Here is a 26667-nt window from a genome sequence, read left to right as displayed (position 1 = left end):
GTTCTGGACACGCCGGTACCACCTGCCGACTATGCCAGAACGCGCTGATCCACTCCCCAGAATCACCTAGTGGACACGCCAAAATCAACTGCCGGCTACGCCAGAACCACTCGGCAGACACTCCGGAACCGCCTGCCGGGCATGCCGGAACCACCTCTCAGAGTTGCCAGAACCACATGCCGGACACTCAGGGATCACCTGCCGGGCATGCCGGAACCACCTGCTGGACCTGCCGGGATCACCTGCCGGACATGCCCGAACCACCGGCTCGACTCGCCGGAACCATTGCTGGACATGCAAAATCACCTGCCAGCTACGCCAGAACCACACGGCAGACACTGCGGAATCACCTGCCGGGCTGACTGGAACCACCTGCCGGTCACGCCTACATCACCTTTCAGCTACGCCAGAACCACTTGGTGGACACTCCGGAATCATCCGCCGGAAATGCCAGAACCAGCCCTCTGACACACCAGAACCACGTGCCGGACACGCCGGAAGCACCTGCTGATCATGCCTGAGCCACATGCTCGACTTGCAAAAAACACCTGCCAGACACGCCAAAATCACCTGCCGGGTACGCCAGAACCACGTGGCGGACACTCCGGAATCGCCTGTCGGGCATGCCTGAACCAACTCTCACACGTGCCAGAACCTCGTGCCGGAGACGCCAGAAACTCGTGCCGGTCACGCCAGAACCACCTGCCGGACACGCCGGAACCACGGCTCGACTCGCCGGAACCACCGCCGGACATTCAAAATGACCTGCCGGCTACGCCAGAACCACTTGGCGAACACTCCGGAATCACCTGTCGGTCGTGCCAGAACCACCTCTCAGACTTGCCAGAACCATGTTCCGGACACTCCGGAATCACCTGCCGGGCATGCCGGAACCACCTCTCAGAGGTGCCAGAACCACATGCCGGACACTCCGGAATCACCTGCCGGGCATGCCGGAACCACCTCTCAGAGGTGCCAGAACCACATGCCGGACACTACAGAATCACCTGCCGGGCATGCCGGAACCACCTGCTGGACATGCCGGAACCACCGGCTCGACTCGCCGGAACCACCGCCGGACTTGCAAAATGACCTGCCGGCTACGCCAGAACCACTTGGCGAACACTCCGTAATCACCTGTCGGGCATGCCGGAACCACCTCTCAGACTTGCCAGAACCATGTTTCGGACACGCCGGTACCACCTGCCGAGTATGCCGGAACCACCTGATCCACTCCCCAAAACCACCTGCTGGACACTCCAGAATCACCTGTCGACTACGCCAGAACCACTCGGCAGACACTCCGGAACCACCTGCCGGGCATGCCGGAACCACCTCTCAGAGGTGCCAGAACCACATGCCGGACACGCCAGAATCACCACCCGGCTACGCTACAACCACTTGTCGGACACTCCGGAATCACCTGCCGGGCAAGCCGGAACCACCTCTCAGAGGTGCCACAACCACATGCCTGAGACAGCGGAAGCACCTTCCGAGAATGCCGGAAGTGCCTGATCCACTCCCCAGAACCACCTGCCGGACACGCCAAAATCACCTGCCGGCTACGCCAGAACCACTTGGCGAACACTCCGGAATCACCGGTCGTGCATGCCAGAACCACCTCTCAGACTTGCCTGAACCATGTTCCGGATATGCCAGTACCACCAGCCGAGCTCACCGGAACCACCTGCTGGACACGACAGAATCACCTGCCGGCTATGCCAGAACCACTCGGCAGACACTCCGGAATCACATGCCAGGCATTCCAGAACCACCTCTCAGAGGTGCCAGATCCACATGCCGGACACTCCGGAATCACCTGCCGGGCATGCCGGAACCATCTCTCAGACGTGCCAGAACCATGTTCCGGACACGCCGGTACCACCTGCCGAGCTCGCCGGAACCACCAGCTGGACACGCCAAGATCACCTGCCGGCTACGCCAGAACCATTCAGCAGACACTCCGGAATCACCTGCCGGGCATGCCCGAACCACCTCTCAGAGGTGCCAGAACCAAATGCCGGACACTCCGGAATCACATGCCGGGCATGCCGGAACCACCTCTCAGAGGTGCCAGAACCACATGCCGGACACTCCGTAATCACCAGCCGGGCATGCCGGAACCACCTCTCAGAGGTGCCAGAACCACATGCCGGACACTCCGGTATCACCTGCCGGACATGCCGGAACCACCGGCTCGACTCACCGGAACCATTGCCGGTCATGCAAAATCACATGCCGGCTACGCCAGAACCACTTGGCGGACACTCCGGAAACACCTCTCCGGCCGGCCGGAACCACCTCTCAGACGTGCCAGAACGATGTGCCTGAGAGGCCGGAACCACTCCCCGAACAGACCGAAACCAACTGCCAGACCCGCCTGAACCCCCTGGCGAGCACGCCTGATCCACCTGCTCAACTAGCCGGAACCACCTTCCTGACACGCCAAAATCAACTGCCGGCTACGCCACAACCATTTGGTGAGCTCTTCGGAATCACCTGCTGGGCTGGCTCCAGAACCACTCGGCAGACACTCCGGAACCACCTCACGGGCATGCCGGAACCACCTCTCAGACATGCCGGAACCACATGCCAATGACACCGGAAGCACCTGCCGAGCACGCCAGAACCACCTGCTCGACTCGCCAAAACCACCTTCTGGACACGCCAAAATCACCTGCTGGCTACGCCACAACCATTTGGTGAACTCTTCGGAATCACCTGCCGGGCTGGCTGGAACCACCTGCCGGTCACGCCAACATCACCTTCCAGCTATGCCAGAACCACTTGGCGGACACCATGGAAACACCTGTCGTGCCGGCCGGAACCACCTATCAGACGTGCCAGAACCATGTGCCTGAGATGCCGGAACCACACCCCGAACAGACCGAAACCACCTGCCAGACCCGCCTGATCCACCTGCCGAGCACGCAGGAACCAACTACTAGACTCGCTGGAACCACCTACCTGACACGCTAAAATCACCTGCCGCGTATGCCACAACCACTCGGTGGACACTCCGGAATCATCTGCCGGACATGCCAGAACCAGCTCTCAGACCCACCAGAACCACGTGCCAGAGACGCCGGAAGCACCAGCTGAGCATGCCTGAGCCACCTGCTCGACTCGCAAGATACACCTGTCGGACATGCCAAAATCACCTGCTGGGTACGCCAGAAACACTTGGCAGACGCTCCGGAATCACCTGTCGGGCGTGCCGGAACCACCTCTCAGACTTGCCAGAACCATGTTCTGGACACGCCGGTACCACCTGCCGAGTATGCCGGAACCAGCTGATCCACACCCCAGAACCACCTAGTGGACACACCAAAATCAACTGCCGGCTACGCCAGAACCACTCGGCAGACACTCCGGAATCACATGCCAGGCATTCCGGAACCACCTCTCAGAGGTGCCAGAACCAAATGCCGGACACTACGGTATCACCTGCCGGGCATGCCGGAACCACCTCTCAGAGGTGCCAGAACCACATGCTGGACACTCCGGAATCACCTACCGGGCATGCTGGAACCACGTGCTGGACATGCTGGAACCACCTGCCGGACATGCCGGAACCACCTGCCGGACATTCCGGAAACACCGGCTCGACTCTCCGGAACCATTGCCGGACATGCAAAATCACCTGCCGGCTACGCCAGAACCACTTGGGGAACACTCCGATATCACCTGCCGGGCATGCCGGAACCACCTCTCAGAGGTGCCGGAACCACATGCCGGACACTCCGGAATCACGTGCCAGGCATGCCGGAACCACCTCTCAGACTTGCCAGAACCAAGTTTCGGACACGCCGGTACCACCTGCCGAGTATGCCGGAACCACCTGATCCACTCCCCAGAACCACCTGCTGGATACGCCAGAATCACCTGCCGGCTACTCCAGAACCACTCGGCAGACACTCCGTAACCACCTGCCGGGCATGCCGGAACCACCTCTCAGAGGTGCCAGAACCACATGCCGGACACTCCGGAATCACCTGCCAGGCATGCCGGAACCATCTCTCAGACGTGCCAGAACCATGTTCCGGACATGCCGGAACCACCTTCCGAGCTCGCCGGAACCACCTGCCTGACACGCCAAAATCACCTCACGGCTACGCCAGAACCACTCGGGAGACACTCCGGAATCACATGCCAGGCATTCCGGAACCACCTCTCACAGGTGCCAGAACCAAATGCTGGACACTCTGGTATCACCTGCCGTGCATGCCGGAACCACCTCTCAGAGGTGCCAGAACCACATGCCGGACACTCCGGAATCACCTGCCGGGCATGCCGGAACCACCTGCTGGACATGCCGGAACCACCGGCTCGACTCGCCGGAACCATTGCCGGACATGCAAAATCTCCTGCCGGCTACTCCAGAACCACTTGGCAAACACTCCGGAATCACCTGCCGGGCATGTCAGAACCACCTCTCAGACATGCCGGAACCACATGCCAATGACACCGGAAGCACCTGCCGAGCACGCCAGAACCACCTGCTCGACTCGCCAAAACCACCTGCCGGCTACGCCAGAACCACTCGGCAGACACTCCGGAATCACCTGACGGGCTGGCTGAAACCACCTGCCGGTCACGCCAACATCACCTTTCAGCTACGCCAGAACCACTTGGCGGACACTCCAGAAACACCTGTCGGGCCGGCCGGAACCACCTCTCAGACGTGCCAGAACCATGTGCCGGAGATGCCGGAACCACTCCCCGGACAGACCGAAACCACCTGCCAGACCCGCCTGAACCCCCTGGCGAGCACGCCTGATCCACCTGCTCAACTAGGCGGAACCACCTTCCTGACACGCCAAAATCAACTGCCGGCTACGCCACAACCATTTGGTGAACTCTTCGGAATCACCTGCCGGGCTGGCTGGAACCACCTGCCGGTCACGCCAACATCACCTTCGAGCTATGCCAGAACCACTTGGCGGACACCATGGAAACACCTGTCGTGCCGGCCGGAACCACCTATCAGACGTGCCAGAACCATGTGCCTGAGATGCCGGAACCACACCCCGAACAGACCGAAACCACCTGCCAGACCCGCCTGAACCACCTGCCGAGCACGCAGGAACCAACTACTAGACTCGCTGGAACCACCTACCTGACACGCTAAAATCACCTGCCGCGTATGCCACAACCACTCGGTGGACACTCCGGAATCATCTGCCGGACATGCCAGAACCAGCTCTCAGACCCACCAGAACCACGTGCCAGAGACGCCGGAAGCACCAGCTGAGCATGCCTGAGCCACCTGCTCGACTCGCAAGATACACCTGTCGGACATGCCAAAATCACCTGCTGGGTACGCCAGAAACACTTGGCGGACGCTCCGGAATCACCTGTCGGGCGTGCCGGAACCACCTCTCAGACTTGCCAGAACCATGTTCTGGACACGCCGGTACCACCTGCCGAGTATGCCGGAACCAGCTGATCCACACCCCAGAACCACCTAGTGGACACAACAAAATCAACTGCCGGCTACGCCAGAACCACTCGGCAGACACTCCGGAATCACATGCCAGGCATCCCGCAACCACCTCTCAGAGGTGCCAGAAGCAAATGCCGGACACTCCGGTATCACCTGCCGGGCATGCCGGAACCACCTCTCAGAGGTGCCAGAACCACATGCCCGACACTCCGGAATCACCTGCCGGGCATGCCGGAACCATCTCTCAGACATGCCAGAACCATGTTCCGGACACGCCGGAACCACCTGCCGAGTTCGCCGGAACCACCTGCTGGACACGCCAAAATCACCTGCCGGCTACGCCAGAACCACTCGGCAGAAACTCCGGAATCACATGCCGTGCATTCCGGAACCACCTCTCACAGGTGCCAGAACCAAATGCTGGACACTCCAGTATCACCTGCCGGGCATGCCGGAACCACCTCTCAGACTTGCCAGAACCACATGCCGGACACTCCGGAATCACTTGCCAGGCATGCCGGAACCACCTCTCAGATACGCCAGAACCACGTGCCAATGACCCCGGAAGCACCTGCCGAGCACGCCGGAACCACCTGCTCGACTCGCCAGAACCACCTGCCGGACACGCAAAAATCACCTGCCGGCTACGCCACAACCAGTTGGGGAACACTTCGGAATCACCTGCCGGGCTTGCTGGAACCACCTGCCGGTCATGCCAAAATCACCTGCCAACTACGCCAGTACCACTTGGCGGACACTGTGGAAACACCTGTCGGGCCGGCCGGAACCACATCTCAGACGTGCCAGAAGCACGTGGCGGACAGTCCGGAATCACATGTTGGGCATACGCAACCACCTCTGAGACGTACCAGAACCACGTGCCGTGCAGGCTGGGACCACCTAACGGACAGACCGGAATCAACTCTTGGGCATGCCGGAACCACCAGTCAGATGTGCCAGAAACACGTGCCGGAGACGCCGGAAGCACCTGCCGAGCACGTCGCAACCACCTGCTCAACTCGCCTGAACCACCTGCCGGACACGCCAAAATCACCTGCCCGCTACACCAGCACCAGTTCGGGGACAAGCCGGAATCACGTGAGGGGCATGCCGGCACAGCCTCTCAGACTGAACCTCGTGCCGGACACCACAGAACCACCTGCCGGACAGACCGGAACCACCTGCTGGACACGCCGGAACCACCGGCTCGACCCGCCGGAACGACCGCTGGACATGCAAAATCACCTGCCGGCTACGCCGGAAACACTTGGCGAACACTCCGGAATCACCTGCCGGGATGCCGGAACCACCTCTCAGATATGCCAGAACCACGTGCCAATGACGCCGGAAGCACCTGCCGAGCACGCTGGAACCACCTGTTCGACTCGGCAGAACCACCCGCCGGACACGGAAAAATCACCTGCCGGCTACGCCACAACCAGTTGGGGAACACTTCGGAATCACCTGCCAGGCTTGCTGGAACCACCTGCCGGTCATGCCAAAATCACCTGCCAACTATGCCAGTACCACTTGGCGGACACTGTGGAAACACCTGTCGGGCCGGCCGGAACCACATCTCAGACGTGCCAGAACCATGTGCATGAGATGCTGGAACCACACCCCGAACAGACGGAAAACACCTGCCAGACCCGTCTGAACAACCTGCCGAGCACCCCGGAGCCACCTGCTCGACACGCCGGAACCACCTACCAGACATGCCCAAATCACCAGCCGGGTATGCCAGAACCACTTGGCGGACACTCCGGAATCATCTGCCGGACATGCCGGAACCAGCTCTCAGACACACCAGAACCAGGTGCCGGAGACGCCGGAAGCACCTGCCGAGCATGCCGGAGCCACCTGCTCGACTCGCCAGAAACACCTGCCGGACACGCCAAAATCACCTGCCGGGTATGCCAGAACCACCTGGCGGACACTACGGAATCACCTGCCGCGCATGCCAGAACCACCTCTCAGACGTGCCGGAATCACGTGCCGGACACGCCGGAATCACCTACCGGACAGACCGGAACCACCTGCCGAGCACGCCGGAGCCACCTGTTCGACTCGCTGGAACCACCTGCCGGACAGGCCAATATCAACTGCTGGCTATGCCAGAACCACCTGGGGGACGGTCCGGAATCACCGGCCAGCCATGGCGGAACCAGCTCTCAGACGTACCAGAACCACCTGCCGGAGAAGCTGGAAACACGTCCTGGACAGTCTGGAACCACCTGCCGGCCAAGCCTGAACCACCTGCCAAGCACAATGCAACAACCTGCCAGACACGCCAAAATCACCTGCGTGTTGTGCCAGAACCACTTGGAGGACTCTCTGCGATGACCTGCCGGGCATGCCGGAACCACCTCTCAGACGTGCCAGAACCATGTGGCGGACAGTCCGGAATCACCTGTTGGGCATGCGCAACCACCTCTGAGACGTACCAGAACCACATGCCGTGCAGGCTGGAACCACCTACCGGACAGACGGGAATCCCCTTTCGGGCATGCCGGAACCACCTGTCAGATGTGCCAGAAACACGTGCCGGAGACGCCGGAAGCACCTGCCAAGCACGTTGGAACCACCTGCTCAACTCGCCTGAACCACCTGCCGGACATGCCAAAATCACCTGCCGACTATGCCAGAACCACTTGGCGAACACTCCGGAATCACTTGCCGGGCATGCCCGAACCACCTCTCAGACATGCCAGAACCCCGTGCCAATGACCCCGGAAGCACCAGCCGAGCACGCCGGAACCACCTGCTCGACTCGCCAGAACCACCTGCCGATCACGCAAAAATCACCTGCCGGCTACGCCACAACCAGTTGCTGAACACTTTGGAATCACCTGCCAGGCTTGCTGGAACCACCTGCCAGTCATGCCAAAATCACCTGCCAACTACGCCAGAACCGCTTGGCGGACACTGCGGAAACACCTGTCGTGCCGGCTGGAAACACATCTCAGACGTGCCAGAAACGTGTTCATGAGATGCTGGAACCACACCCCGAACAGACGGATACCACCTGCCAGAACCGCCTGAACCACCTGATGAGCACGCCGGAACCACCGGCTCGACTCACCGGTACCACCTCCCTGACACGCCAAAATCGCCTGCTGGGTATGCCAGAACCACTTGGCGGACACTCCGGAATCATCTGCCGGACATGCCGGAACCAGCTCTCAGACACACCAGAACCACGTGCCGGAGACGCCGGAAGCACATGCCGAGCATGCCGGAGCCACCTGCTCGCCTCGCGAGAAACACCTGCCGGACACGCCAAAATCACCTGCCGGGTATGCCAGAACCACCTGGCGGACACTATGGAATCACCTGCCGCGCATGCCGGAACCACCTCTCAGACGTGCCGGAAGCACGTGCCGGACACGCCGGAAACACCTACCGGACAGACCGGAACCACCTGCCAAGAACGCCGGAGCCACCTCTTCGACTCGCTGGAACCACCTGCCGGACAGGCCAATATCAACTGCTGGCTATGCCAGAACCACCTGGGGGACAGTCCGGGATCACCTGCCAGCCATGGCGGAACCACCTCTCAGACGTACCCGAACCACCTGCCGGAGAAGCTGGAAACACGTCCTGGACAGACTGGAACCACGTGACGCCCATGCCTGAACCACCTGCCGAGCACGGCGGAACCACCTGCCGGACACGCCAAAATCACCTGCGGGCTACGCCAGAACCACTTGGACGACTCTCCGAAATGACCTGCCGGGCATGTTGGAACCACCTCTCAGACGTGCCAGAAGCACGTGGCGGACAGTCCGGAATCACCTGTTGGGCATACGCAACCACCTCTGAGACGTACCAGAACCACGTGCCGTGCAGGCTGGAACCACCTACCGGACAGACCGGAATCAACTCTTGGGCATGCCGGAACCACCAGTCAGATGTGCCAGAAACACGTGCCGGAGACGCCGGAAGCACCTGCCGAGCACGTCGCAACCACCTGCTCAACTCGCCTGAACCACCTGCCGGACACGCCAAAATCACCTGCCCCCTACACCAGCACCAGTTCGGGGACAAGCCGGAATCAGGTGAGGGGCATGCCGGCACAGCCTCTCAGACTGAACCTCGTGCCGGACACCACAGAGCCACCTGCCGGACAGACCGGAACCACCTGCCGGACACGCCGGAACCACCGGCTCGACCCGTCGGAACGACCGCTGGACATGCAAAATCACCTGCCGGCTACGCCGGAAACACTTGGCGAACACTCCGGAATCACCTGCCGGGATGCCGGAACCACCTCTCAGATATGCCAGAACCACGTGCCAATGACCCCGGAAGCACCTGCCGAGCACGCCGGAACCACCTGCTCGACTCGCCAGAACCACCTGCCGGACACGCAAAAATCACCTGCCAGCTACGCCACAACCAGTTGGGGAACACTTCGGAATCACCTGCCGGGCTTGCTGGAACCACCTGCCGGTCATGCCAAAATCACCTGCCAACTACGCCAGTACCACTTGGCGGACACTGTGGAAACACCTGTCGGGCCGGCCGGAACCACATCTCAGACGTGCCAGAACCATGTGCATGAGATGCTGGAACCACACCCCGAACAGACGGAAAACACCTGCCAGACCCGTCTGAACAACCTGCCGAGCACGCCGGAGCCACCTGCTCGACTCACCGGAAACACCTACGTGACATGCCAAAAAAACCAGCCGGGTATGCCAGAACCACTTGGCGGAGACTCCGGAATCATCTGCCGGACATGCCGGAACCAGCTCTCAGACACACCAGAACCAGGTGCCGGAGACTCCGGAAGCACCTGCCGAGCTTGCCGGAGCCGCCTGCTCGACTCGCCAGAAACACCTGCCGGACACGCCAAAATCACCTGCCGGGTACGCCAGAACCACCTGGCGGACACTCCAAAACAACCTGTCGCGCATGCCGGAACCACCTCTCAGACGTGCCGGAAGCACGTGCCGGACAGACCGGAACCACCTGCCGAGCACGCCGGAGCCACCTGTTCGACTCGCTGGAACCACCTGCCGGTCATGCCAAAATCACCTGCCAACTACGCCAGTACCACTTGGCGGACACTGTGGAAACACCTGTCGGGCCGGCCAGAACCACATCTCAGACGTGCCACAACCATGTGCATGAGATGCTGGAACCACACCCCGAACAGATGGAAAACACCTGCCAGACCCGTTTGAACAACCTGCCGAGCACGCCGGAGCCACCTGCTCGACTCGCCGGAACCACCTACCTGACATGCCCAAATCACCAGCCGGGTATGCCAGAACCACTTGGCGGACACTCCGGAATCATCTGCCGGACATGCCGGAACCAGCTCTCAGACACACCAGAACCACGTGCCGGAGACGCCGGAAGCACCTGCCGAGCATGCCGGAGCCACCTGCTCGACTCGCCAGACACACCTGCCGGACACGCCAAATCACCTGCCGGCTACGCCAGAACCACCTGGCGGACACTCTGAAATCACCTGTCGCGCATGCCGGAACCACCTCTCAGACGTGCCGGAAGCACGTGCCGGACACGCCGGAATCACCTACCGGACAGACCGGAACCACCTGCCGAGCACGCCGGAGCCACCTGTTCGACTCGCTGGAACCACCTGCCGGACAGGCCAATATCAACTGCTGGCTATGCCAGAACCACCTGGGGGACGGTCCGGAATCGCCTGTCAGCCATGGCGGAACCACCTCTCAGACGTACCAGAACCACCTGCCGGAGAAGCTGGAAACACGTCCTGGACAGTCTGGAGCCACCTGCCGGCCAAGCCTGAAACACCTGCCAAGCACAACGGAACAACCTGCCAGACACGCCAAAATCACCTGCGTGTTGTGCCAGAACCACTTGGAGGACTCTCTGGGATGACCTGCCGGGCATGCCGGAACCACCACTCAGACGTGCCAGAACCATGTGGCGGACAGTCCGGAATCACCTGTTGGGCATGCGCAACCACCTCTGAGACGTACCAGAACCACATGCCGTGCAGGCTGGAACCACCTACCGGACAGACCGGAATCACCTTTCGGTCATGCCGGAACCACCTGTCAGACATGCCAGAAACACGTGCCGGAGACGCCGGAAGCACCTGCAAAGCACGTTGGAACCACCTGCTCAACTCGCCTGAACCACCTGCCAGACACGCCAAAATCACCTGCCCGCTACACCAGCACCACTTCGGGGACAAGCCGGAATCACGTGAGGGGCATGCCGGCACAGCCTCTCAGACTGAACCTCGTGCCGGGCACCACAGAACCACCTGCCGGACAGACCGGAACCACCTGCCGGACACGCCGGAAATACCGGCTCGACTCGCCGGAACGACCGCTGGACATGCAAAATCACCTGCCGGCTACGCCGGAAACACTTGCCGAACACTCCGGAATCACCTGCCGGGCATGCCGGAACCACCTCTCAGATATGCCAGAACCACGTGCCAATGACCCCGGAAGCACCTGCCAAGCACGTTGGAACCACCTGCTCAACTCGCCTGAACCACCTGCCGGACATGCCAAAATCACCTGCCGACTATGCCAGAACCACTTGGCGAACACTCCGGAATCACTTGCCGGGCATGCAGGAACCACCTCTCAGACATGCCAGAACCCCGTGCCAATGACCCCGGAAGCACCAGCCGAGCACGCCGGAACCACCTGCTCGACTCGCCAGAACCACCTGCCGATCACGCAAAAATCACCTGCCGGCTACGCCACAACCAGTTGGTGAACACTTTGGAATCACCTGCCAGGCTTGCTGGAACCACCTGCCGGTCATGCCAAAATCACCTGCCAACTACGACAGAACCGCTTGGCGGACACTGCGGAAACACCTGTCGGGCCGGCCGGAACCACATCTCAGACGTGCAAGAAACGTGTTCATGAGATGCTGGAACCACACCCCAAACAGATGGATACCACCTGCCAGAACCGCCTGAACCACCTGCTGAACACGCCGGAACCACCTGCTCGACTCACCGGTACCACCTCCCTGACACGCCAAAATCACCTGCTGGGTATGCCAGAACCACTTGGCGGACACTCCGGAATCATCTGCCGGACATGCCGGAACCAGCTCTCAGACACACCAGAACCAAGTGCCGGAGACGCCGGAAGCACCTGCCGAGCATGCCGGAGCCACCTGCTCGACTCGCCAGAAACACCTGCCGGACACGCCAAAATCACCTGCCGGGTATGCCAGAACCACCTGGCGGACACTACGGAATCACCTGCCGCGCATGCCGGAACCACCTCTCAGACGTGCCGGAAGCACGTGCCAGACACGCCGGAAACACCTACCGGACAGACCGGAACCACCAGCCAAGAACGCCGGAGCCACCTGTTCGACTCGCTGGAACCACCTGCCGGACAGGCCAATATCAACTGCTGGCTATGCCAGAACCACCTGGGGGACAGTCCGGGATCACCTGCCAGCCATGGCGGAACCACCTCTCAGACGTACCCGAACCACCTGCCGGAGAAGCTGGAAACACGTCCTGGACAGACTGGAACCACGTGACGCCCATGCCTGAACCACCTGCCGGACACGCCAAAATCACCTGCGGGCTACGCCAGAACCACTTGGACGACTCTCCGAAATGACCTGCCGGGCATGTTGGAACCACCTCTCAGACGTGCCAGAAGCACGTGGCGGACAGTCCGGAATCACCTGTTGGGCATACGCAACCACCTCTGAGACGTACCAGAACCACGTGCCGTGCACGCCGGAACCACCTACCGGACAGACCGGAATCAACTTTTGGGCATGCCAGAACCACCAGTCAGATGTGCCAGAAACACGTGCCGGAGACGCCGGAAGCACCTGCCGAGCACGTCGCAACCACCTGCTCAACTCGCCTGAACCACCTGCCGGACACGCCAAAATCACCTGCCCGCTACACCAGCACCAGTTCGGGGACAAGCCGGAATCACGTGAGGGGCATGCCGGCACAGCCTCTCAGACTGAACCTCGTGCCGGACATCACAGAACCACCTGCCGGACAGACCGGAACCACCTGCCGGACACGCCGGAAATACCGGCTCGACTCGCCGGAACGACCGTTGGACATGCAAAATCACCTGCCGGCTACGCCGGAAACACTTGCCGAACACTCCGGAATCACCTGCCGGGCATGCCGGAACCACCTCTCAGATATGCCAGAACCACGTGCCAATGACCCCGGAAGCACCTGCCAAGCACGCCGGAACCACCTGCTCGACTCGCCAGAACCACCTGCCGGACACGCAAGAATCACCAGCCGGCTACGCCACAACCATTTGGGGAACAATTCGGAATCACCTGCCGGGCTTGCTGGAACCACCTGCCGGTCATGCCAAAATCACCTGCCAACTACTCCAGTACCACTTGGCGGACACTGTGGAAACACCTGTCGGGCCGGCCGGAACCACATCTCAGACGTGCCAGAACCATGTGCATGAGATGCTGGAACCACACCCCGAACAGACGGAAAACACCTGCCAGACCCGTCTGAACAACCTGCCGAGCACGCCGGAGCCACCTGCTCGACTCGCCGGAACCATCTACCTGACATGCCCAAATCACCAGCCGGGTATGCCAGAACCACTTGGCGGACACTCCGGAATCATCTGCCGGACATGCCGGAACCAGCTCTCAGACACACCAGAACCACGTGCCGGAGACCCCGGAAGCACCTGCCGAGCATGCTGGAGCCACCTGCTCAACTCGCCAGAAACACCTGCCGGACACGCCAAAATCACCTGCCGGGTACGCCAGAACCACCTGGCGGACACTACGGCATCACCTGCCGCGCATGCCGGAACCACCTCTCAGACGTGCCGGAAGCACGTGCCAGACACGCCGGAAACACCTACCGGACAGAACGGAACCACCTGCCAAGAACGCCGGAGCCACCTGTTCGACTCGCTGGAACCACCTGCCGGACAGGCCAATATCAACTGCTGGCTATGCCAGAACCACTAGGGGGACAGTCCGGAATCACCTGCCAGCCATGGCGGAACCACCTCTCAGACGTACCCGAACCACCTGCCGGAGAAGCTGGAAACACGTCCTGGACAGACTGGAACCACGTGACGGCCATGCCTGAACCACCTGCCGAGCACGGCGGAACCACCTGCCGGACACGCCAAAATCACCTGCGGGCTACGCCAGATCCACTTGGACGACTCTCCGAAATGACCTGCCGGGCATGTTGGAACCACCTCTCAGACGTGCCTGAAGCACGTGGCGGACAGTCCGGAATCACCTGTTGGGCATACGCAACCACCTCTGACACGTACCAGAACCACGTGCCGTGCACGCCGCAACCACCTACCGGACAGACCGGAATCAACTTTTGGGCATGCCGGAACCACCATTAAGATGTGCCAGAAACACGTGCCGGAGACGCCGGAAGCACCTGCCGAGCACGTCGCAACCACCTGCTCAACTCGCCTGAACCACCTGCCGGACACGCCAAAATCACCTGCCCGCTACACCAGCACCAGTTCGGGGACAAGCCGGAATCACGTGAGGGGCATGCCGGCACAGCCTCTCAGACTGAACCTCGTGCCGGACACCACAGAACCACCTGCCGGACAGACCGGAACCACCTGCAGGACACGCCGGAAGTACCGGCTCGACTCGCCGGAACGACCGCTGGACATGCAAAATCACCTCCCGGCTACGCCGGAAACACTTGCCGAACACTCCGGAATCACCTGCCGGGCATGCCGGAACCACCTCTCAGATATGCCAGAACCACGTGCCAATGACCCCGGAAGCACCTGCCGAGCACGCCGGAACCACCTGCTCGACTCGCCAGAACCACCTGCCGGACACGCAAAAATCACCTGCCAGCTACGCCACAACCAGTTGGGGAAAACTTCGGAATCACCTGCCGGGCTTGCTGGAACCACCTGCCGGTCATGCCAAAATCACCTGCCAACTACGCCAGTACCACTTGGCGGACACTGTGGAAACACCTGTCGGGCCGGCCGGAACCACATCTCAGACGTGCCAGAACCATGTGCATGAGATGCTGGAACCACACCCCGAACAGACGGAAAACACCTGCCAGACCCGTCTGAACAACCTGCCGAGCACGCCGGAGCCACCTGCTCGACTCACCGGAAACACCTACGTGACATGCCAAAAAAACCAGCCGGGTATGCCAGAACCACTTGGCGGAGACTCCGGAATCATCTGCCGGACATGCCGGAACCAGCTCTCAGACACACCAGAACCAGGTGCCGGAGACTCCGGAAGCACCTGCCGAGCTTGCCGGAGCCGCCTGCTCGACTCGCCAGAAACACCTGCCGGACACGCCAAAATCACCTGCCGGGTACGCCAGAACCACCTGGCGGACACTCCAAAACAACCTGTCGCGCATGCCGGAACCACCTCTCAGACGTGCCGGAAGCACGTGCCGGACAGACCGGAACCACCTGCCGAGCACGCCGGAGCCACCTGTTCGACTCGCTGGAACCACCTGCCGGTCATGCCAAAATCACCTGCCAACTACGCCAGTACCACTTGGCGGACACTGTGGAAACACCTGTCGGGCCGGCCAGAACCACATCTCAGACGTGCCACAACCATGTGCATGAGATGCTGGAACCACACCCCGAACAGATGGAAAACACCTGCCAGACCCGTTTGAACAACCTGCCGAGCACGCCGGAGCCACCTGCTCGACTCGCCGGAACCACCTACCTGACATGCCCAAATCACCAGCCGGGTATGCCAGAACCACTTGGCGGACACTCCGGAATCATCTGCCGGACATGCCGGAACCAGCTCTCAGACACACCAGAACCACGTGCCGGAGACGCCGGAAGCACCTGCCGAGCATGCCGGAGCCACCTGCTCGACTCGCCAGACACACCTGCCGGACACGCCAAATCACCTGCCGGCTACGCCAGAACCACCTGGCGGACACTCTGAAATCACCTGTCGCGCATGCCGGAACCACCTCTCAGACGTGCCGGAAGCACGTGCCGGACACGCCGGAATCACCTACCGGACAGACCGGAACCACCTGCCGAGCACGCCGGAGCCACCTGTTCGACTCGCTGGAACCACCTGCCGGACAGGCCAATATCAACTGCTGGCTATGCCAGAACCACCTGGGGGACGGTCCGGAATCGCCTGTCAGCCATGGCGGAACCACCTCTCAGACGTACCAGAACCACCTGCCGGAGAAGCTGGAAACACGTCCTGGACAGTCTGGAGCCACCTGCCGGCCAAGCCTGAAACACCTGCCAAGCACAACGGAACAACCTGCCAGACACGCCAAAATCACCTGCGTGTTGTGCCAGAACCACTTGGAGGACTCTCTGGGATGACCTGCCGGGCATGCCGGAACCACCACTCAGACGTGCCAGAACCATGTGGCGGACAGTCCGGAATCACCTGTTGGGCATGCGCAACCACCTCTGAGACGTACCAGAACCACATGCCGTGCAGGCTGGAACCACCTACCGGACAGACCGGAATCACCTTTCGGTCATGCCGGAACCACCTGTCAGACATGCCAGAAACACGTGCCGGAGACGCCGGAAGCACCTGCAAAGCACGTTGGAACCACCTGCTCAACTCGCCTGAACCACCTGCCAGACACGCCAAAATCACCTGCCCGCTACACCAGCACCACTTCGGGGACAAGCCGGAATCACGTGAGGGGCATGCCGGCACAGCCTCTCAGACTGAACCTCGTGCCGGGCACCACAGAACCACCTGCCGGACAGACCGGAACCACCTGCCGGACACGCCGGAAATACCGGCTCGACTCGCCGGAACGACCGCTGGACATGCAAAATCACCTGCCGGCTACGCCGGAAACACTTGCCGAACACTCCGGAATCACCTGCCGGGCATGCCGGAACCACCTCTCAGATATGCCAGAACCACGTGCCAATGACCCCGGAAGCACCTGCCAAGCACGTTGGAACCACCTGCTCAACTCGCCTGAACCACCTGCCGGACATGCCAAAATCACCTGCCGACTATGCCAGAACCACTTGGCGAACACTCCGGAATCACTTGCCGGGCATGCAGGAACCACCTCTCAGACATGCCAGAACCCCGTGCCAATGACCCCGGAAGCACCAGCCGAGCACGCCGGAACCACCTGCTCGACTCGCCAGAACCACCTGCCGATCACGCAAAAATCACCTGCCGGCTACGCCACAACCAGTTGGTGAACACTTTGGAATCACCTGCCAGGCTTGCTGGAACCACCTGCCGGTCATGCCAAAATCACCTGCCAACTACGACAGAACCGCTTGGCGGACACTGCGGAAACACCTGTCGGGCCGGCCGGAACCACATCTCAGACGTGCAAGAAACGTGTTCATGAGATGCTGGAACCACACCCCAAACAGATGGATACCACCTGCCAGAACCGCCTGAACCACCTGCTGAACACGCCGGAACCACCTGCTCGACTCACCGGTACCACCTCCCTGACACGCCAAAATCACCTGCTGGGTATGCCAGAACCACTTGGCGGACACTCCGGAATCATCTGCCGGACATGCCGGAACCAGCTCTCAGACACACCAGAACCAAGTGCCGGAGACGCCGGAAGCACCTGCCGAGCATGCCGGAGCCACCTGCTCGACTCGCCAGAAACACCTGCCGGACACGCCAAAATCACCTGCCGGGTATGCCAGAACCACCTGGCGGACACTACGGAATCACCTGCCGCGCATGCCGGAACCACCTCTCAGACGTGCCGGAAGCACGTGCCAGACACGCCGGAAACACCTACCGGACAGACCGGAACCACCAGCCAAGAACGCCGGAGCCACCTGTTCGACTCGCTGGAACCACCTGCCGGACAGGCCAATATCAACTGCTGGCTATGCCAGAACCACCTGGGGGACAGTCCGGGATCACCTGCCAGCCATGGCGGAACCACCTCTCAGACGTACCCGAACCACCTGCCGGAGAAGCTGGAAACACGTCCTGGACAGACTGGAACCACGTGACGCCCATGCCTGAACCACCTGCCGGACACGCCAAAATCACCTGCGGGCTACGCCAGAACCACTTGGACGACTCTCCGAAATGACCTGCCGGGCATGTTGGAACCACCTCTCAGACGTGCCAGAAGCACGTGGCGGACAGTCCGGAATCACCTGTTGGGCATACGCAACCACCTCTGAGACGTACCAGAACCACGTGCCGTGCACGCCGGAACCACCTACCGGACAGACCGGAATCAACTTTTGGGCATGCCAGAACCACCAGTCAGATGTGCCAGAAACACGTGCCGGAGACGCCGGAAGCACCTGCCGAGCACGTCGCAACCACCTGCTCAACTCGCCTGAACCACCTGCCGGACACGCCAAAATCACCTGCCCGCTACACCAGCACCAGTTCGGGGACAAGCCGGAATCACGTGAGGGGCATGCCGGCACAGCCTCTCAGACTGAACCTCGTGCCGGACACCACAGAACCACCTGCCGGACAGACCGGAACCACCTGCCGGACACGCCGGAAATACCGGCTCGACTCGCCGGAACGACCGTTGGACATGCAAAATCACCTGCCGGCTACGCCGGAAACACTTGCCGAACACTCCGGAATCACCTGCCGGGCATGCCGGAACCACCTCTCAGATATGCCAGAACCACGTGCCAATGACCCCGGAAGCACCTGCCAAGCACGCCGGAACCACCTGCTCGACTCGCCAGAACCACCTGCCGGACACGCAAGAATCACCAGCCGGCTACGCCACAACCATTTGGGGAACAATTCGGAATCACCTGCCGGGCTTGCTGGAACCACCTGCCGGTCATGCCAAAATCACCTGCCAACTACTCCAGTACCACTTGGCGGACACTGTGGAAACACCTGTCGGGCCGGCCGGAACCACATCTCAGACGTGCCAGAACCATGTGCATGAGATGCTGGAACCACACCCCGAACAGACGGATACCACCTGCCAGAACCGCCTGAACCACCTGATGAGCACGCCGGAACCACCGGCTCGACTCACCGGTACCACCTCCCTGACACGCCAAAATCGCCTGCTGGGTATGCCAGAACCACTTGGCGGACACTCCGGAATCATCTGCCGGACATGCCGGAACCAGCTCTCAGACACACCAGAACCACGTGCCGGAGACGCCGGAAGCACATGCCGAGCATGCCGGAGCCACCTGCTCGCCTCGCGAGAAACACCTGCCGGACACGCCAAAATCACCTGCCGGGTATGCCAGAACCACCTGGCGGACACTATGGAATCACCTGCCGCGCATGCCGGAACCACCTCTCAGACGTGCCGGAAGCACGTGCCGGACACGCCGGAAACACCTACCGGACAGACCGGAACCACCTGCCAAGAACGCCGGAGCCACCTCTTCGACTCGCTGGAACCACCTGCCGGACAGGCCAATATCAACTGCTGGCTATGCCAGAACCACCTGGGGGACAGTCCGGGATCACCTGCCAGCCATGGCGGAACCACCTCTCAGACGTACCCGAACCACCTGCCGGAGAAGCTGGAAACACGTCCTGGACAGACTGGAACCACGTGACGCCCATGCCTGAACCACCTGCCGAGCACGGCGGAACCACCTGCCGGACACGCCAAAATCACCTGCGGGCTACGCCAGAACCACTTGGACGACTCTCCGAAATGACCTGCCGGGCATGTTGGAACCACCTCTCAGACGTGCCAGAAGCACGTGGCGGACAGTCCGGAATCACCTGTTGGGCATACGCAACCACCTCTGAGACGTACCAGAACCACGTGCCGTGCAGGCTGGAACCACCTACCGGACAGACCGGAATCAACTCTTGGGCATGCCGGAACCACCAGTCAGATGTGCCAGAAACACGTGCCGGAGACGCCGGAAGCACCTGCCGAGCACGTCGCAACCACCTGCTCAACTCGCCTGAACCACCTGCCGGACACGCCAAAATCACCTGCCCCCTACACCAGCACCAGTTCGGGGACAAGCCGGAATCAGGTGAGGGGCATGCCGGCACAGCCTCTCAGACTGAACCTCGTGCCGGACACCACAGAGCCACCTGCCGGACAGACCGGAACCACCTGCCGGACACGCCGGAACCACCGGCTCGACCCGTCGGAACGACCGCTGGACATGCAAAATCACCTGCCGGCTACGCCGGAAACACTTGGCGAACACTCCGGAATCACCTGCCGGGATGCCGGAACCACCTCTCAGATATGCCAGAACCACGTGCCAATGACCCCGGAAGCACCTGCCGAGCACGCCGGAACCACCTGCTCGACTCGCCAGAACCACCTGCCGGACACGCAAAAATCACCTGCCAGCTACGCCACAACCAGTTGGGGAACACTTCGGAATCACCTGCCGGGCTTGCTGGAACCACCTGCCGGTCATGCCAAAATCACCTGCCAACTACGCCAGTACCACTTGGCGGACACTGTGGAAACACCTGTCGGGCCGGCCGGAACCACATCTCAGACGTGCCAGAACCATGTGCATGAGATGCTGGAACCACACCCCGAACAGACGGAAAACACCTGCCAGACCCGTCTGAACAACCTGCCGAGCACGCCGGAGCCACCTGCTCGACTCACCGGAAACACCTACGTGACATGCCAAAAAAACCAGCCGGGTATGCCAGAACCACTTGGCGGAGACTCCGGAATCATCTGCCGGACATGCCGGAACCAGCTCTCAGACACACCAGAACCAGGTGCCGGAGACTCCGGAAGCACCTGCCGAGCTTGCCGGAGCCGCCTGCTCGACTCGCCAGAAACACCTGCCGGACACGCCAAAATCACCTGCCGGGTACGCCAGAACCACCTGGCGGACACTCCAAAACAACCTGTCGCGCATGCCGGAACCACCTCTCAGACGTGCCGGAAGCACGTGCCGGACAGACCGGAACCACCTGCCGAGCACGCCGGAGCCACCTGTTCGACTCGCTGGAACCACCTGCCGGTCATGCCAAAATCACCTGCCAACTACGCCAGTACCACTTGGCGGACACTGTGGAAACACCTGTCGGGCCGGCCAGAACCACATCTCAGACGTGCCACAACCATGTGCATGAGATGCTGGAACCACACCCCGAACAGATGGAAAACACCTGCCAGACCCGTTTGAACAACCTGCCGAGCACGCCGGAGCCACCTGCTCGACTCGCCGGAACCACCTACCTGACATGCCCAAATCACCAGCCGGGTATGCCAGAACCACTTGGCGGACACTCCGGAATCATCTGCCGGACATGCCGGAACCAGCTCTCAGACACACCAGAACCACGTGCCGGAGACGCCGGAAGCACCTGCCGAGCATGCCGGAGCCACCTGCTCGACTCGCCAGACACACCTGCCGGACACGCCAAATCACCTGCCGGCTACGCCAGAACCACCTGGCGGACACTCTGAAATCACCTGTCGCGCATGCCGGAACCACCTCTCAGACGTGCCGGAAGCACGTGCCGGACACGCCGGAATCACCTACCGGACAGACCGGAACCACCTGCCGAGCACGCCGGAGCCACCTGTTCGACTCGCTGGAACCACCTGCCGGACAGGCCAATATCAACTGCTGGCTATGCCAGAACCACCTGGGGGACGGTCCGGAATCGCCTGTCAGCCATGGCGGAACCACCTCTCAGACGTACCAGAACCACCTGCCGGAGAAGCTGGAAACACGTCCTGGACAGTCTGGAGCCACCTGCCGGCCAAGCCTGAAACACCTGCCAAGCACAACGGAACAACCTGCCAGACACGCCAAAATCACCTGCGTGTTGTGCCAGAACCACTTGGAGGACTCTCTGGGATGACCTGCCGGGCATGCCGGAACCACCACTCAGACGTGCCAGAACCATGTGGCGGACAGTCCGGAATCACCTGTTGGGCATGCGCAACCACCTCTGAGACGTACCAGAACCACATGCCGTGCAGGCTGGAACCACCTACCGGACAGACCGGAATCACCTTTCGGTCATGCCGGAACCACCTGTCAGACATGCCAGAAACACGTGCCGGAGACGCCGGAAGCACCTGCAAAGCACGTTGGAACCACCTGCTCAACTCGCCTGAACCACCTGCCAGACACGCCAAAATCACCTGCCCGCTACACCAGCACCACTTCGGGGACAAGCCGGAATCACGTGAGGGGCATGCCGGCACAGCCTCTCAGACTGAACCTCGTGCCGGGCACCACAGAACCACCTGCCGGACAGACCGGAACCACCTGCCGGACACGCCGGAAATACCGGCTCGACTCGCCGGAACGACCGCTGGACATGCAAAATCACCTGCCGGCTACGCCGGAAACACTTGCCGAACACTCCGGAATCACCTGCCGGGCATGCCGGAACCACCTCTCAGATATGCCAGAACCACGTGCCAATGACCCCGGAAGCACCTGCCAAGCACGTTGGAACCACCTGCTCAACTCGCCTGAACCACCTGCCGGACATGCCAAAATCACCTGCCGACTATGCCAGAACCACTTGGCGAACACTCCGGAATCACTTGCCGGGCATGCAGGAACCACCTCTCAGACATGCCAGAACCCCGTGCCAATGACCCCGGAAGCACCAGCCGAGCACGCCGGAACCACCTGCTCGACTCGCCAGAACCACCTGCCGATCACGCAAAAATCACCTGCCGGCTACGCCACAACCAGTTGGTGAACACTTTGGAATCACCTGCCAGGCTTGCTGGAACCACCTGCCGGTCATGCCAAAATCACCTGCCAACTACGACAGAACCGCTTGGCGGACACTGCGGAAACACCTGTCGGGCCGGCCGGAACCACATCTCAGACGTGCAAGAAACGTGTTCATGAGATGCTGGAACCACACCCCAAACAGATGGATACCACCTGCCAGAACCGCCTGAACCACCTGCTGAACACGCCGGAACCACCTGCTCGACTCACCGGTACCACCTCCCTGACACGCCAAAATCACCTGCTGGGTATGCCAGAACCACTTGGCGGACACTCCGGAATCATCTGCCGGACATGCCGGAACCAGCTCTCAGACACACCAGAACCAAGTGCCGGAGACGCCGGAAGCACCTGCCGAGCATGCCGGAGCCACCTGCTCGACTCGCCAGAAACACCTGCCGGACACGCCAAAATCACCTGCCGGGTATGCCAGAACCACCTGGCGGACACTACGGAATCACCTGCTGCGCATGCCGGAACCACCTCTCAGACGTGCCGGAAGCACGTGCCAGACACGCCGGAAACACCTACCGGACAGACCGGAACCACCAGCCAAGAACGCCGGAGCCACCTGTTCGACTCGCTGGAACCACCTGCCGGACAGGCCAATATCAACTGCTGGCTATGCCAGAACCACCTGGGGGACAGTCCGGGATCACCTGCCAGCCATGGCGGAACCACCTCTCAGACGTACCCGAACCACCTGCCGGAGAAGCTGGAAACACGTCCTGGACAGACTGGAACCACGTGACGCCCATGCCTGAACCACCTGCCGGACACGCCAAAATCACCTGCGGGCTACGCCAGAACCACTTGGACGACTCTCCGAAATGACCTGCCGGGCATGTTGGAACCACCTCTCAGACGTGCCAGAAGCACGTGGCGGACAGTCCGGAATCACCTGTTGGGCATACGCAACCACCTCTGAGACGTACCAGAACCACGTGCCGTGCACGCCGGAACCACCTACCGGACAGACCGGAATCAACTTTTGGGCATGCCAGAACCACCAGTCAGATGTGCCAGAAACACGTGCCGGAGACGCCGGAAGCACCTGCCGAGCACGTCGCAACCACCTGCTCAACTCGCCTGAACCACCTGCCGGACACGCCAAAATCACCTGCCCGCTACACCAGCACCAGTTCGGGGACAAGCCGGAATCACGTGAGGGGCATGCCGGCACAGCCTCTCAGACTGAACCTCGTGCCGGACACCACAGAACCACCTGCCGGACAGACCGGAACCACCTGCCGGACACGCCGGAAATACCGGCTCGACTCGCCGGAACGACCGTTGGACATGCAAAATCACCTGCCGGCTACGCCGGAAACACTTGCCGAACACTCCGGAATCACCTGCCGGGCATGCCGGAACCACCTCTCAGATATGCCAGAACCACGTGCCAATGACCCCGGAAGCACCTGCCAAGCACGCCGGAACCACCTGCTCGACTCGCCAGAACCACCTGCCGGACACGCAAGAATCACCAGCCGGCTACGCCACAACCATTTGGGGAACAATTCGGAATCACCTGCCGGGCTTGCTGGAACCACCTGCCGGTCATGCCAAAATCACCTGCCAACTACTCCAGTACCACTTGGCGGACACTGTGGAAACACCTGTCGGGCCGGCCGGAACCACATCTCAGACGTGCCAGAACCATGTGCATGAGATGCTGGAACCACACCCCGAACAGACGGAAAACACCTGCCAGACCCGTCTGAACAACCTGCCGAGCACGCCGGAGCCACCTGCTCGACTCGCCGGAACCATCTACCTGACATGCCCAAATCACCAGCCGGGTATGCCAGAACCACTTGGCGGACACTCCGGAATCATCTGCCGGACATGCCGGAACCAGCTCTCAGACACACCAGAACCACGTGCCGGAGACCCCGGAAGCACCTGCCGAGCATGCTGGAGCCACCTGCTCAACTCGCCAGAAACACCTGCCGGACACGCCAAAATCACCTGCCGGGTACGCCAGAACCACCTGGCGGACACTACGGCATCACCTGCCGCGCATGCCGGAACCACCTCTCAGACGTGCCGGAAGCACGTGCCAGACACGCCGGAAACACCTACCGGACAGAACGGAACCACCTGCCAAGAACGCCGGAGCCACCTGTTCGACTCGCTGGAACCACCTGCCGGACAGGCCAATATCAACTGCTGGCTATGCCAGAACCACTAGGGGGACAGTCCGGAATCACCTGCCAGCCATGGCGGAACCACCTCTCAGACGTACCCGAACCACCTGCCGGAGAAGCTGGAAACACGTCCTGGACAGACTGGAACCACGTGACGGCCATGCCTGAACCACCTGCCGAGCACGGCGGAACCACCTGCCGGACACGCCAAAATCACCTGCGGGCTACGCCAGATCCACTTGGACGACTCTCCGAAATGACCTGCCGGGCATGTTGGAACCACCTCTCAGACGTGCCTGAAGCACGTGGCGGACAGTCCGGAATCACCTGTTGGGCATACGCAACCACCTCTGACACGTACCAGAACCACGTGCCGTGCACGCCGCAACCACCTACCGGACAGACCGGAATCAACTTTTGGGCATGCCGGAACCACCATTAAGATGTGCCAGAAACACGTGCCGGAGACGCCGGAAGCACCTGCCGAGCACGTCGCAACCACCTGCTCAACTCGCCTGAACCACCTGCCGGACACGCCAAAATCACCTGCCCGCTACACCAGCACCAGTTCGGGGACAAGCCGGAATCACGTGAGGGGCATGCCGGCACAGCCTCTCAGACTGAACCTCGTGCCGGACACCACAGAACCACCTGCCGGACAGACCGGAACCACCTGCAGGACACGCCGGAAGTACCGGCTCGACTCGCCGGAACGACCGCTGGACATGCAAAATCACCTCCCGGCTACGCCGGAAACACTTGCCGAACACTCCGGAATCACCTGCCGGGCATGCCGGAACCACCTCTCAGATATGCCAGAACCACGTGCCAATGACCCCGGAAGCACCTGCCGAGCACGCCGGAACCACCTGCTCGACTCGCCAGAACCACCTGCCGGACACGCAAAAATCACCTGCCAGCTACGCCACAACCAGTTGGGGAAAACTTCGGAATCACCTGCCGGGCTTGCTGGAACCACCTGCCGGTCATGCCAAAATCACCTGCCAACTACGCCAGTACCACTTGGCGGACACTGTGGAAACACCTGTCGGGCCGGCCGGAACCACATCTCAGACGTGCCAGAACCATGTGCATGAGATGCTGGAACCACACCCCGAACAGACGGAAAACACCTGCCAGACCCGTCTGAACAACCTGCCGAGCACGCCGGAGCCACCTGCTCGACTCACCGGAAACACCTACGTGACATGCCAAAAAAACCAGCCGGGTATGCCAGAACCACTTGGCGGAGACTCCGGAATCATCTGCCGGACATGCCGGAACCAGCTCTCAGACACACCAGAACCAGGTGCCGGAGACTCCGGAAGCACCTGCCGAGCTTGCCGGAGCCGCCTGCTCGACTCGCCAGAAACACCTGCCGGACACGCCAAAATCA

The sequence above is a fragment of the Equus caballus genome, unplaced genomic scaffold, assembly GCF_041296265.1.
Source record: "Equus caballus isolate H_3958 breed thoroughbred unplaced genomic scaffold, TB-T2T haplotype1-0000019, whole genome shotgun sequence".
Lineage (NCBI taxonomy): Eukaryota > Metazoa > Chordata > Mammalia > Perissodactyla > Equidae > Equus > Equus caballus.
The sequence above is the reverse complement of the archived record's forward strand: the minus strand, read 5'-3'. Positions refer to the sequence as shown.